The sequence below is a fragment of the Grammomys surdaster genome, unplaced genomic scaffold (assembly GCF_004785775.1).
Source record: "Grammomys surdaster isolate TR1022 unplaced genomic scaffold, NIH_TR_1.0 130, whole genome shotgun sequence".
Classification (NCBI taxonomy): Eukaryota; Metazoa; Chordata; class Mammalia; order Rodentia; family Muridae; genus Grammomys; species Grammomys surdaster.
This window is the reverse complement of record NW_021604588.1, coordinates 4,541,889-4,557,200: the sequence shown is the minus strand read 5'-3', so window position 1 is coordinate 4,557,200 and position 15,312 is coordinate 4,541,889.

The window sequence follows — 15,312 nt, the reverse complement described above, 5'->3', positions numbered from 1 at the left end:
TTTCACTTCAGGGGACTTGAGTCTCACAAGAGACATTGATCTGAACTTTTCACAGTTTTACAGTGTTGAAACTGTGGAAGTCTATGGTGAAATTTGAAATTGGACTAAATGCATTTTGCATTGTGATATGGCTACAAGCCTATGGGGGCCAGGCAGTGGAATTTGGTGGTTTGAATTAAAATGACCCACATAAGCTCATATTTTTTGCATGTCTAGTCACCAGCTGATAAATTGTTTGGAAAGGATTAGGAGATGTGGGCTTGCTGAAGGAGGTGTGTCACTGGAAGAGGGATTTGAGGTTTAAAGAGACAGTTGTCAGGTATAGTATCTCTGGCTAGGCCTGATCCCTGTGGATCAGGCTATAGAGGTCTTAGTTATTTTTCCAGCATCATACCTGCCTGCCTGCCTGCTGCCTGCATGCTGCTATACTTCCCATTATGATGATAATAAGCAAATCCTCTAAAGCTATAAACAAGTCCTAACTAAACATCTTTTTTTATAAGTTGTTGTGGTCATGGTGTCTCTTCATACCAATAAAACTAAGACAAACAGACTTCCTAGTGAACTGTGGACCTTTCTTCCTGGAAGTAATCAGGAAAAGTTTGTTAAAGTATGTACCTCCATACACATTTCCAACTCATATTGATCTACTCACTTGATTATGGAAGAGACTAGTCTGATTTCTTAGCATCTGGACCACATTTTCTTATGGATATGTTTTCATATAAAGCTCTTCCTTTATTAGATTAGTGATTTCTCTGTGAGTCAGACAGTCAGGCTTTTCCTCTTGAAAGGGTGGGTCCTTCCTGCTGATGGTAGTCCCTATGGAATATATTTAAATGTATGTATTGCAGGAACAAAATGGGGACCCCAATTTTATGGAACGTAAACTGTATTCTCCAATTTAGCTCCTAGAACTTTTGCTCTGGGAATTCTTGAAAAAGTTCCATTAAATTCATAAAGAAACTTCTATATGCAATGCCACTTTGCATGAAACTTGATTATTGGACAGATGTCTGAGCTGGAAGACAGATGAATCATAGTTCCATCAATACATAATACAGTTGGCATCATAGTTCCATCAATACATAATACAGTTGGCATATGTGTATGTGTGTGTGTGTGTGTGTGTATGTGTGTGTATGTATGTGTGTGTGTGTATGTGTGTGTGTTAAGATTTGGACTCTGACAGAATCTGTGTAGCTTTTAGTTGAAGATTTGGACCATTAACTCTTGAGTCTTATGAAGCCTGGATGCTCTAAAACTTAATTTATTTCTAGAGTTTGGATAACATTATTTTAACAGTTTGTCCTCCAGTCTGTTGACAAGTAATGCTCATCTGACCAGTGGTTAGACCTCAGTCATACTTTTGTTTCTATGGTTTTAGGAAACTTCAGAAAGATGAGATCTCACATATAATTCAGAATGTTGCTTTTATTTATTGAGCAGTTTATTATACACACTGTAGTACTCTGACTCTTTCTTTGAGGACTAAAATTCTCACTGTTCTAGTTGTTATGAGTTGGCTATCACTAGTGAAATCCTTTATCAAAGATTCTTCTCCCTTTAATATCACATCAACCAAACTGACATTTCTTTTTGGAGAGAGTCAACATTGTTGACATAGGGGTACAAAGCTTATACCTGCTACCATTCTTTGGCCCCATTCTATGTTATACATATGTTGAAGAAACAACCTGTGCATTCTCAGCTTTGCTTTCCTGTTTGTATCCCAGGGCACTGCTGCACTCTATTGTGCATGTATCTTCTCACTGCAGATGGCTGTAACACTAGTCACTCTCGATACAAAGACCTTGGCAGAGTGATAAATCTGTTTCACCCCTCAACTTCCTTTGATAGGGAATTCTTTTTCTTATTCTTCAGAGATGTTCTCTGTCTCTGCTTATCTGCTCTCTGAGAGTTTTGCTGATGGACTATCATGTCTTGTACTTCCAGAGGGTCTCTTAACTATTTGTCTCTCTGGTAGGAAAGTCTTCCCTGATTTGTTACAACTTAGCCCTTGTTAGAGGTAACTTTCTCCTCAAGATATAGGTGTATTTGAGAGATTCATTTCTTTCATATGTTTGTTTTCAAGCAAAGTTGCTTGAGTATACAGACATCCCTGGAGGTTTGTTGGGGGTAGATAGAGAGTGTTTCAAAGATAGCCTCATATTATACCCAGAATAACTGCTCCGTTTCCTACAATCAGTCCTCAGTTCTAATTCTGTCCCTTCTGACTCCATCCCACTTAGAGCAACTTTTCCTTTGGTGACTTCGTTGTAGCATTTTTAGAGCATGGCTTCCCTTGAGACCTCGCCAATCTATCAGAAATGTCTGTATTTGTCTAGACTTCAATTATGGATGCAGTTCAAGTCCTTTCCCTGGGGGTCCTCAGACCCATACCACTAAGGGGATGCAGCTAGATTCCTATCTAAGTGTCTACAAACATTCCACTGCAGTTACTCTTAATAGCATGGTGCACACAGATGACCTCAGGACTGGAGGGCGCCTAATTCCACATGGAAACATATCTGAATCTCAGCCAGAAAGCATTGCTGCATACAACTTCACAGCTCTGTGATGAGATAATGTGTAATATGGAGGTGGATGAACCTGCAGCCAGGGGATCTGGGGACAGTGCTGTTAATGCTGAGAAATTTGTACCTTTAGCTCTTTGGACCTTAGTTTCCTCCGCTACAAACAAGAGAGTTAGACTAGAATAGTTCTAACACTTCATGGTCCTTTCTAGCTATTTGTGTCATCTTTCTACACTCTTTATTACCATGACTTTAATTGGGTTTGGCATGAACTCCTCAGAGGGATGACATTTCCAAAACAGTTTGCTGCTGGAATGTAGATGATACTTTTCCAAGGTTGAGACATATGCATTTCTTTGTGTGACCTCTGAAGCCTAGTACAGAATTTTCCATCATAGTCTCCCTTGGACTAATCAAGATGCCTCACAAGAGTCCTATCCAGGATGCTTCCCTCCCTTCCCCCGCAAATAGTCTTAACAGCAATTATAAGGTTCACCTTGTACCCAAGCAATAATGGGAGAATTTAGTTGGTCTGTGATACTATTTAATAGAATTACTGCCTTGGTACTAACTTTCTTAATTCACTATGCATCACAATACAAATCATAACAATGAGTGCATTGTATGTGCATGCAACTTACTAAAAACTTGGTGGTGTGTGTACTCATAAACTGGTTTTATAGGATCAAAATGTTATCAGCGCATGACATGAGTGCTTTAAAACAGTAGAGGCCAAAGATAGAAAGGCTGGCAACAACTGTGTGGTAGCAACTGCATTCACTCCATTTTTTTAAACAGGTAAATGAGTATCAATTAGACTGTCACAGACGAAAGATGATCAGTGTTACCCATACATAGTATTCTGGAGTGCTCTGCATCGTCTTGCTTATTATAATTCACTAGCTAGAAAGTTACTGCCACAGTCTCCATTTAGAGGTGATCTTAGGCAGACAAATGAGTACAGTAAAGCCAGCCATTTTTGGTCTCCACTCTATGACTTCAATCAGTTTTTCTTTCTTTTTTTTTTCCCCAAACATCACTTCAGTCTGTTCCCTTTGCATACCTTGTCTGCCTTGGTTTATCATCTAAACTTTAGACCCTCACCATTTCTAATCTTCATCACTGTGGTCGTATGGTAATTCAACAAGCTTCAGCTTAATGGTGTGAGTGGAAAAATGGAACCTCAAGCAATACTTGATAGTTCTAGATTTTTTACAAAGCAAAGGACCAAAGTAATTCTGTGGTCATGGGGCACATATTGACTAGGAACATGTTCAACATGTTAAGGGGAGTTAGAGAAATGAAAACTCATATAGTGCTGGGCCTGACAGAACCTTAAAACCATGTATATTATAGCCTGTATTCCTGGGAATCACATGTAGTTGAGAGGTAGATATGACATTACCCAGAGCTTCAGTTCTGTGCATAAGTATAGTTTTTCTATTGCTTAGTTTGCTCTCTTAACACACTGTGATCGTGGCCACCAAGGTGATGTTTTACTAAATGCAATTCATAACATTGCTACTCAGTCTACTTGAGTGGCTAACAGGTGCCTCACTGTCCTATCTAAACTTTGCATAGAAACAGATACAAAACCTTTGTAGTTCACCCATTGGTTAGCCTCTTTTGAATCCCTTTTTTGTAGCTCTATGCCTTTATATATGTTGCTCTCCTGGCCACCTATGCATGCCCACTTATCCAGATCTCCAGGTACTTTCTTTATTTCTATAGCTTCCCACAGAGTCCTGAGCTTGTCTCTAGTTCAACCTTGAGCATCATCGTGCATTGGGGTCACCTTGTGGGGTTGATGCTTCCCACATTTCTTGCAGAATGTCCAAGATGTTCACCATGTTTGCAGGAGTGCTATCAGCTCAGAAAGAGCGAGATCTCTGCTTGGGTTTATAGTTCTATTACCCTCAGTTCTTCAGAGTACATGATGAACAAGTGTAAGTTGGTTACACGAGGCCTGAGCATCCCTAACAAGGAAGAACAGATGGAGTTTTTTTTTAAAAACAAATACAGAATTTAGCTAGTCATGCTTCCAAATTTATCTTAATAGATAGGTATTTGATTTTATGCTATATTAGACCATAAGAGATGTGAGTCTAAGAAAATAGCTGCATTTATGTAACACTACACATTTTTATTTTCTGGGTATTATATTTGGTCATTTTGATTCTTCTCATGGTTCAGTGGAGATGATCCTCCATCCAAGATGTTCTTATAATTCAAAAATTTTACTAACAGAGTAATTTAGTTCTGCTATCTGTGTTTAAACAATCGGATCAAGTTTATTATTCACAAGAGTTCTCTTAGAATCCTAAATTTATTTCTATTGCAATTATGTGTTTTATGGCTTTGCCAACCATCAGGAATTTAATATGGGGTTGAGAAGACTTGAGGTAGGGCTAACTCCAAGAATGACCAGATCTCAGGACCAGGGAATATCAAAGCAAGCCCAGGATTCAGAAGATCTGTCAGTGCCATGAGTATCAACACCATAAGTCATTGTAAGGCAGTGGGATAAATACAGTCAAGGGAGAAGAAATTCAGAGAAGTCAGATATCATACATTAGGACAAGACACAACTGGGAGCCTAAAGGCTTGAGAGAAGAAGGGGGAATTCTAGAAGATGGAAGAAGAAGAAGAGGAAGAAAAAGAAGAGGATGAAGATGAAAGAGGAAGAGGAGAAGGAGGAGGAAGAGAGAGAGAGAGAGAGAGAGAGAGAGAGAGAGAGAGAGAGAGAGAGAGAGAGATTGAGGAATAGTTAGTTCTGATCAAGTTGACAACTAGAATCATCTTTAAAAAGACTTTCAATTTGATATTGTCTAGAATAGGTTGGACTATGGGAATGTCTGTGAGAGACATCATTATTTTAATTGTTGTTGTAAGAAGCTTACTTAAGTCAGCCTGCTGTGAGAGACACTGTTCTCTAGGCAGGAATCCCAAAGGGTATGCAACTGAAAAAAATATGCCGAGTACTATGTATACATGTATTTATTCTCTCTCTACTTTTGACTGTACAAATGAGTGTCTTAGTGAGACTTAGGATTGCTGTGATGAAACATCATGACCAAAGCAAGTTGAGCAGGAAAGTGTTTATTTGGCTTACACTTCCACATCACTGTTTATCATCAAAGAAAATCAAGACAGGAACTCAAACAGGGTAGGAACCTGGAGGCAGGAACTGAAGCAGAGTCCATGGAGAGATGCTACATACTGCCTTGATCAGTCTACTTTCTTATAGAACCCAGGACCACCAGCTCAGGGATAGCACCACCAACAGAGGACTGGGCTCTCACCCATTAATCACTAATTAAGAAATTTCTCTATAGTCTTGCTCACAGCTTCATCTTATGGAGATATTTTTTTCCCCAAGTTTCCCTCCCCTCAGATGACTTTAGTTTGTGTCAGGTTGACATAAAACTACCCAGCACAGTGAGTATCTATGGAAGTTCCTACAATGACTTTCTCACCATGATGGACTAGAACTTGGATTTGAGCTAAAATAAACCATTTCTTCCATATACTACTTTTCATCAGAATATTGTATCACACAAATGAAACTAAAGTAAGTAGCTAGGGAAAACCAAAGCTAGCCAAAGCAGGAGCAGGTAACAGATCTCAATATATATTTTCAAAGATTTATATATTATAGTTTATTTGGATAACTAGTATGTGTATGGGGGGGGCATGTGCCAGATGACTGTGAAGGTCAGAAGAGGGCATCATATTTATAGATGATTATAAGTCACCATGTGGGTGCTGGCAACTGAACGTGTATCCTGTGTAAAAGCAACAAGTGCTCTTATTTCCTGAGCCATTTCTCTCCAACCTCAAGAACCTTGATTTTTAAGGAGAGTCTGACCTCTCAGAAGATTTTTTGATGTTTTCCACACAAGCAGAAATTAATGTCACCACTAACTCAGTCTAGACTTAAGAGTGGTATTTGTCACTTGGCTGGAGGCAATCTGATTGTAACTAATAGGAGCAGATGACTATTAGAAAGCTGTGACATTTCTCAGGATATTTTTACCTGTTTTATAGTTTCTCCCAATGCTCCCTAATGTCTTTTATTAAATAATGTATTCTGTCCCAGAAAAAGCCATGGTTTGAATCTTAAAACTCCCTGCTTCACTTGCATATTACATACTTATCTATATCTACCTAATAACTCAGTCATAAACAATACATCGAATTAAAACAATGAGATTGTATTATTAGTACTCTCTTGATATAATTGAGAGAGTATATTTGCTTGATTCTAAAATGTCCACTTAAGTCATTTATGGACTTCTTTATTTTTAATACCACTTTGTTGATTGTTTTCTGGACAACTGAATACTTGAAGTCTGAATAACCCTTGACATTCTTTGAGCAAATGCCTTGACATCTCTGATGAATCAAAGCCAAAAATGAGTTTTGCTCCGACATGTTCTTGCAGAGTGTCTGCTTATTGGGTGAGAAAATCAGATTGTATGTTCACAAATAGATCACCCAATGACAGCAGCAGGGTAACTTTAAGATTTAAATACAAATTAACCTATCAAAACTAAAGAACCAAGTTGTGAAAATTTCTGAAGCCCACTCCCCAGGTCAGCATACTACGTACCTCTGTAGCTGGTTGTATACTCTAAAAGGTATAGTTGTAATTGGAAGCATTGAATTTTCAGTAACATGCACTTATGTTAGAAAAATCCTGACAAATGAATTCTAGACTCTTCTAAGGGGTGCTCCTGGTTTTATTTTTATAAATTTATTCACACGTAAACTGAAGTTAAAATTTTGCTTTACTTGCTTGCTCCTCAATTACTTTTAGTTGTTTTCTCTTCTTGCTAAGCCGTGAGTGATTGAAATCTAAACTCTTCTAGGTTTGAAATGCTATCCCCATATGAAGAGTGCGTTTCCAGCAATGAATTCTATTTTCAAAAATAGTTCAATGCAATTTTCTTGGGTCTACTGTTCTGTTTACTCATCAGGAGAGTTCAGTTAGTCTGTGCTGGATTTTGCTAGTTAACTTCTGTCCTTCCTCTCGTCAGGTAACATTTCAAGTCAATGTGGAGTCTGAAATCATCGACTGGAGTTTTAGCTGCATCATTCATTAACTAGATGAATGTGGGTAATCAAAAGGTTTGGTTTTCCTATTGGCAAGATCAGAATAACACCTCTTCTCCATGTAGATCAGAAGAAAGACTATGGAGAGTACACTTATCCCTATTTGACTGTGTTTTCTTAGAAAGCTCTTTGAAGCTTGGTACACCGTATCACCTTACCTTTCTATACACAGTCCTTAATGTCAAATAGAATCAATTATAATGAAAACTAATCAGAAAATAAAAGTTATCACTAGCACTGTTGATGCCACAGTACAAGATATGTAGCAATAATGCCAGTGAGATGGCTCAGTGGGTAAAAGCACTTACTGCAAGAGCCTGGTGACCTGATTTGCTTCCTAGAATCCACATAAAGGTGGAAAGAGTAAATTGATACCACAAAGTTGTCCTGACATACATATTCCATGGCATGTGAATATACCCTCTCTCTCTCTCTCTCTCTCTCTCTCTCTCTGTCTCACACACACATACACACACACAAACAAACACATACACACATGCACACTAATAATAGCAGTAATAATAATAACAATAACTTTAATAAAAGATATACATTAATTAAAAAATTACTAGGTTGGGGCTGGAGAGATGGCTCCATGGTTAAAAGCACTAGCTGCTTTCTTAGAGGTCCTGAGTTTAATTCCCACCAACTACATGGTGGTTCACAACCATCTGTAATGGGATCCGATGCCCTCTTCTGGTGTGTCTTAAGACAGCTACAGTGTACTCATATACATAAAATAAATGAATAAATCTTAAAAACTTTACTAGACCAAGAGTAAGATGCTCTACTGCTTGAAGGGACAATTAAGTCAGTGTGATAAACAACTATGTGTGGGCAGGATTGCTCACTAATTCAGTGGACAAGTGCCACTTATGTATGATTTAAAGGATAATAGTGAGTTTTGTACTAAAATACAATTCTGTTAATAATTTACAGTGGAAAGTGGTAAGAACACGGGACAGTGGTCTGCCTTCATTTTTTGTGTAAGATATTTAGTTACCTAGAGCATTTATAGAATCTCGGGATAATGGGGCTAGGGAGATGGCTCAGTCAGTAAAATGCTTTGTGACCTGAGTTTGATCCATATAACCTGCATTAAAAACAACAACAACAAAAAAACTGGGTTCATTTTTTATCTTTTAAATCCTCTGGTTTGTAATATCAGCAGTATAAGGGGAACCAAGATAGGCAGATCTCTGGGCCTCAGTGGCCCACTACTTAACAGAATCAACAAGGTTCAAGGCAGTGAGAGACCTTGCCTCAAACACACACACACACACACACACACACACACACACACCCCAAAAACCAAACCATGCCAACCAACCAACCAACCAACCAACCAACCAACTAAACAAACAAAGCAAAAAGAAAAACTCACCATCACCAACAAAACAAAACAAAACCTCTCAAAATGAAACAGGTAGATGGTACAAAGAAATGACATCCAAGGTTGGCTTCTGGTTTCTAAATGTATACATGTGAACATGCATCTATACACAGGAGAAAACACATACAGCGAGATGGTGGAGACAATGAGGGGGGGGTTTACAAAAAGAATCTTGAGACAATGTCAAAGGTAATAGTGAGGATTCCAATGATTAATGTCTAAGTTGTCTAGAAGTGATGCCTCAACTTTGTGAGTTCTGATTTTTGGCATGGACATGAAGTTGCTGTACCCAGTGGGAGCTGTGAGAAAGCAATGTGTATTCTAAACATTCTCTGCCCTCACTGTTGGTTGAGGACTGATTGCTGGTGTACACTAGCATAGATGGCAAACAGAACGGACTGAGGGTCAAAGACCTGCTTCAAAACTCATGGGCTTAATTTCTATCTTTACAACAAATAAAATGGATGACTAGTCATTTAGTTTCTTCTCCCAGCAAACATTATTAAGCTCATGATTTTTGTTTGGCATACTCTAAGGCAATGGTTCTCAACCTTCCCAGTGCTGTGACCCTTTAAAATAGTTCTTCATGTTGTGGTGAACCCAACCATAAAATTATTTCGTTGTTACTTCATAACTGTAATTTTGCTACTGTTACGATGTTAATGTAAATATCTCATATGTAGGATATATGACATGTGTCCTACAAAGTGGTCATGACCCATAGGTTGTGGGGATGTTTCAGAAAGAAGTGAGGTGATCGGCTATATGTTTGCCCTTGTCTCCTCTAGTTCTAATAGTTTCACATTTTAAATATCTCTCTAAAAACATCACAATGTCTTGGATGTTAAATTATTAGCAAGGTATAGTTTTACTTTCTTGCAGTGTGTTGGAGGTCCTGTTTTACAGTTACCTTATTGTGACTGAAAAATTACTTCCCAAAGTTTTCATGGCCTGTTTCTTGTCTCTCTCAACAAGGGAGAAAGCATGTAACTTCAGAAGGGATTATTTTGATGTACTGAGTCTAGGTTGTTCATATCCATACAGCACCTCAGGCTCATCAATGATAATAATGATCATCACCAATGTCACTATTAATTATTCACCTCCCATCATATACTAAAACCAGTCTAGAATTTCTCAGGGAAACTCAGGAATTTTTTAAAGATATATTTTTATTCCCTATTTTCCCTTTATTATTTTCTTTCCTCAGTTCTTCCCTCCTTTCTTCTTCTCCTTCACCACAACACTATTACTTTTTTGTTATCTTGTCTTTTTCTACTAGCCAATGAGTTTGCTCAATGGCCAGATCTTGTACTTCAGTCAATACCCTGGCAGTGAACATTCCCTGCAGTCTCTGGGCTCTGAGGAGACATTAAGTACATGTCTGTTAATTGAAAGAATGAATTTGATTATCTTTACTATAGCTCTTTGAACAATAGGTTTTTTTAAAGTAACAATTTCTCAAGAACATCCAGCCACATTCTGCCTGTAGGTACTTGAGCTTTATTATTGCATTGGTGGGCTGGTGAACATTATACATCTGTTTATGTTTAAAGAATGGGACTCTAGTTTTATGTTATTGTACAGACTCTTAAATATGGCTTTAAAAAAATTCTTTCTTGAAAGAACCTATTGTCTCCATGACCTGAATTATCCAACTCCCGCTTCTCCTTTCTTCATAGTTCCTTTTGCTTCTATATGCACAATGAATGTTGTTTGTTTGTTTGTTTGTTTTTGACAGAATTTTAGGAAGAAGCTGGAAACACGACCCATTTAGGTGACAATGAAATAAAGTAAGAGCCTATTCCTTTTTTTTTTTTTTTTGGTTTCTGTTTGTTTTCTCATTCAGATCTGCAATGAAAGCCTGAATAAAGGGATCTGAAGACTGATTTGACAGTATGGGACATCCAAGTGGTAGTGGGCAGGGGGATTAGCTGTGAATATGCACAAAAGAGTTTCGACCTTGACCCAGCTTTGCACCCAATAACTGACCAAACCATTCCTTTGGCTTCCCAAACTTACTCATGAATTTTGTATCTTTGAAAAAGTTTATTTTGTGTTGGTGAATGTCTAGGCTACTTCTCTGTTGCTGTGATAACACACCATGGCCAATGTGGTTTATAGAAGAAAGTTTATTTTGGGAATACTGTTTCAGAGGCTGAGTCCATGACCATAATGGCGATGAGAATGGCAGCAGGCAGGCAGAAGCTGAGAGCTCACATCTCACTCCATCAGCACAAAGCAGAGCTCACTCGAATGGAGAAGCCAGGTCCCAGGGACAGGACTCCTCCAACAAAGTCCCAGTTCCTAATACTTTCCAAATACTTCTATCAGCTGGGAACCAAGCATTCAAATCTATGGGCCTATGGGGAGTCATTCTTGTTCAAAGCACCACAATAGGAAATAGGTTATATTTCATTAAGTTTTTTCGTGTTTTCTCTTTTTTTCCTTCAAGACTCTCAACTTTTTCATAATCTCCTGCTTGAAGTATAGAGATATTAAAAAGCCTTAACAGTTTATCTGTCATTTTCATAGTTTCCAGGGCACATCAGTTTTATAGTTTCAATCCTTTACACCACTTGGATAGTGTACTCCTGTACAGATGAAGAAGCTGTTGTGCAAGGTAATTTTTTCAAGACCACATACTAGCAAGTCACAAGGACAAGGCATATATCTTATTCTTTAAGGATATTGTTTTCCCTAGCGTTTCAACAATCATCTGATTTGGGATCTCAGGCAACTTACTTCTGAATGTGGTTTCTTTGTTTTCATGCTGTAAAAGATGCTATTTACGCCATGGTTAATTCAGAGGTTTACATCTAATATCTAGAAATATAATACTTAACTTGAAGAAGTGTATATCTAATGATAAAAATTCAGGTGTTAGGACATGCTTATTTAATAAACATACTTGTGCCTATTTATTTATTAATTCCCCCTTTCAAAAGCATGGAAAAACTACCCACTAGGACCCAGAAGCTTAGCATGGTCCCCACAAGGATGAGCCTCCTCTCCTCCATTTAGTAACAGCCCTGCTATTGCTGCCCCACCCCCTTTCAGCTTTACTGTGAGGTTCAAGAACCAACATTTTTTGAATGTCTTTGTAAAGCATACATCGTAGTATATACTATCATATTTTGTGGTGATATGAAATATCCATGGAATGTGCCTATTACATTAAAGAATTTTGCTTGAAAACGAGTTCAATTCAGGAGGGTTGGTGACATGAGTTTTCACTTTTCTGGTGGCTGGTCGGTCAACTTACTTCACCTGCCTTTGTCATTGTTCATGTGAACATGTAAACAGTAAATCACCCTGGTGCCTTTAGTTTGAACAAAGAAAACAAGCTGAAAGAACCTTGGAGGAAGGCTGTGCTATGGAATTATAATGATTCTTTCCAGATTTTTCTTGGTGTATACCACATATTTCTACCACATTTGAGTTTTAAGGAGAATTTGTATCCCCTTCATGATGTTGGGTAATGAGTCTAGTCTTTGTTCAGTCTAGTCTTTGTTCTCCAAGAGATCAGGAGGAGTCTTGGGACCAACCTTCTGGAGGTTGATTCATGAACAGGAAGTGTGTAGAAATAGGAAGGTGACAGACAACAGACTATTTGATCTTCAAACAAGATATGAGAAGAGACAGACAAGACACAAAGAAAATATACTTACCTCAAGTAGAAGAATTATTTAGGACAGGAAATTGCAGCAGGAAAGGAAATGTTCTTGGGAGTGAATGGAAGAGTCTGATAAAAAAATAAACTCCCTTCTCTCCCTTCTATCATTCTACAATAGGGAAGAAATCCCAGGAAAGGGATCTTTACTCATTCATTGTTGGGATCAAAAAACCAGGTAGTAAGAACAAAGTGAGAAGTTAATTGATAAGGTCATTGACTATGCAAAGGATGGAAAGGTAGAGTCCAGGCTTGAAAATCAGCTAATCAACTTGGCCACCTATTGTGGTGGATAAGTAACAGATAGGAGAGATGAATGAAGGGTCTAGAAAATGAGGATGTACTGGAAAAATAGTCATATATTTTCTAGGCATGGTTTAAGATTTTTAAAGAAATATAATGAGGTCAATTTTTGTTTCTTTGTAGTTCTTTCTAGTCATGTCATGGCAATTATCAACTGTCATGACACTGAGGTGTGTAGCACTTGGCATTAAGTGGCATTATAGTGAGAAATGAGGTCTATTTGAGGTCATTTAGGTGACTATCTTGGATTTAAACGGTTTTCTCTGATCTAGTCACTAAACTCTGTGAGCTATAAACATTCTATTATTAAAGATAAACATAGTTAGGGGTAGGTAAAAATTTAACCAGGCTGTCTAGTTGTTGCTCTGGTTAACAACAGGGAAGGCAAGAAGTTTAAATTACTTTTGAAAGACATGGGGACTGAATGCTAATTGCATTATTTATGAAATGATGGTGTCTTCAGAAGTGGCAGTTTTGATAGGTCAAGGGGTTATTTGCTCCTTTCTCTTAATTCCATATTCTTCAGAAAAGCAATCAAAATTGTGATGTCATAGTTTTAGGAGGGGCTTGACTTAAGCCCAAGACTTCCTGCATCACTGAAAGAAACTTCTCTTGTCAAAAAGGTCTTGTTTATATGTCTATGGAAGGCTTCCCATTATAGGTCAGTGTATGAATGCTAGTTCCAGTAACACCATTCTGAGGCTATGGGCAGTCAGGACTGTCCCTCTTCCTGTGTCTGTGAGTCCTTTATAAGAAAGCTGAAGTTTGGGAACTCCACCCAACTGTTACTCCAACAGTAACTTCAAGGAGCTAACCAGTCAAGTACAGTAACAAGCCTTCATCCCAAAAAGCTTGTTAAAAATTGAACCACAGCTTTGGCAAGGGTAGACACCATTGTCTGGAACTTGTTTGTGGACTTGCAAAGTGTAGCAGGATTTCTCCATCCCCATCTTATCCCCTCAGAACAGAGAGATTAGCAACAAAAGATAGATTTTCAGAGACCCACAGAGCTGTGATTTACACTCTACTTAGAGATTGTGAAGAAGGCTATGCAGTGGGATGGAGGGAGTAACAGCCAATCTCTGTTTTAATGGGTCTCGTGGGACTTGTGCTGTGGTGTATGTGGAAAGTGGGAGAGGGGTCATCTGATCTATGTCTCATGCAAAGGCCTCTTTGTAGTTGCCTTTGACTCTGTGGAAACCAACTCCCACCAAACCCAAAAACTGTTTTCAAGTGCTATCAAGGTGTCTATCCTGGGACTCTGCATCACCCACACAATGGAATGATCTCACATTTTCCTTTTTAAGGTCCTCTCTATAATGAAGATAATATACTCAGAGCCCACACAGGAGTGAAGTACTTCTGTGCATTCCAAGGAATTAACATGATTCAGGACCCTGCTGTCAGCAAGAGTCACTAAAACTAGATGGTTCAATACAAGTTTCTTGTTAATATGGCCAAGGTTGGAGGGTGAAAAATCACAAACACAAAGTGCTAGGGATGGGGATCAGATGTGAAAGTTTGAGGTGTTTGTTGTTGTCTATTGCAACGGACTATATGCTCACACTATGATCCAGAATTTGAACCGCTAGGTGCATACCTCAAAGAAACATACCAAACATGGGTACAAAAATGTTTATAGTAATATTTTTTATAATAGTCAAATCCTGGAAACAACACCAATGCTCATTGACAGTAGAAAGGATAAATAAATCATGGCATTTTTGCACAATGGAATAATATACAACAATTAGAACAAATGATTTACAACCAAATACAATGACACGGATGAAGCTCAACAAATAATGTTGCGCAAATGAAGCCAAGCACAAAGGAATTCACACAGTGTGAGTCCATTCATTTAAAGGACAAAACAAGGCTAAACTAATCTATGATGTTAGAGGTCAGGAGAGTTCTACTCTCGGGATGTGTATGTGTGCAGTTATTAGACAAAACCACCAGGAAGCCTCCTGCTGTGGCAAATAGACACAAAAGAATTTGCTTCTGTAGTTTGTGAAAACTCACTAAGTTCTACAGTCACTTTGTATGTATGCAGTATAAATTGATAAAGAGGAAAAAAATAAATGAAAGACTGGGCAATTTAATTTCATTCTGTGATTGTTTTTCAAACTCTGACCTGGGATATGTTACCTAGGAAAGAGGTATTGCTATTACTTGTTGGAGTTGGTGGCTAGGGCACAGCAAACCTATCTGCACAACTCAAATAGAAAGTTCAAACAGTACAAAAACTAAAGCTAAAACTTTAACCATCCCTCATCTCTGAGAGAGAG